The sequence below is a fragment of the Carlito syrichta genome, unplaced genomic scaffold (assembly GCF_000164805.1).
Source record: "Carlito syrichta isolate Samal-C Ts95f unplaced genomic scaffold, Tarsius_syrichta-2.0.1 Scaffold67556, whole genome shotgun sequence".
Lineage (NCBI taxonomy): Eukaryota > Metazoa > Chordata > Mammalia > Primates > Tarsiidae > Carlito > Carlito syrichta.
The window spans coordinates 132848-133231 of NW_007011652.1; the positions used below are offsets into that span (position 1 = coordinate 132848).

Genomic DNA, 384 nt, shown 5'->3' on the forward strand with positions numbered 1-384 from the left:
CCTTCCAAGTAGCCGGAATTACAGGCACGTGCTACCACGCCCGGCTGATTTTTTGATTTACTGTAGAGATGAGGTCTCACCAAGTTGCCCAGGCAGCAAACCAACACTTGTACACTAATGTTCATAGCAGCAGCATCCATAATAGCCATAAGATAGGAACAACCCAAATGTCCATAACGAGTGAGCAGATAAACAAAATGTGGGAGACAGAGTGGAATACTATTCAGCAAGAAAAAGGAATAAGGTGCTGATACTTGCTACAACATGGATGAACTTCAAAAACACCGTGCTAAGCCGGGCTCGGTGGCTCAGCCTGTAATCCCCTGCCTTTGGGAGGCTGAGGTGGGTGGATTGCCTGAGCCCGCGGGTTCGAGACCCGCCTGG

General features: G+C 49.5%; 1 protein-coding gene across 3 annotated transcripts in view; it reads right to left on the reverse strand.

Annotated features, from left to right (window-relative positions):
* CLASRP (CLK4 associating serine/arginine rich protein) overlaps positions 1–384 on the reverse strand; it is a 30304-nt gene that overhangs the window by 18930 nt on the left and 10990 nt on the right. The gene's annotated exons all lie outside the window — the stretch shown is intronic.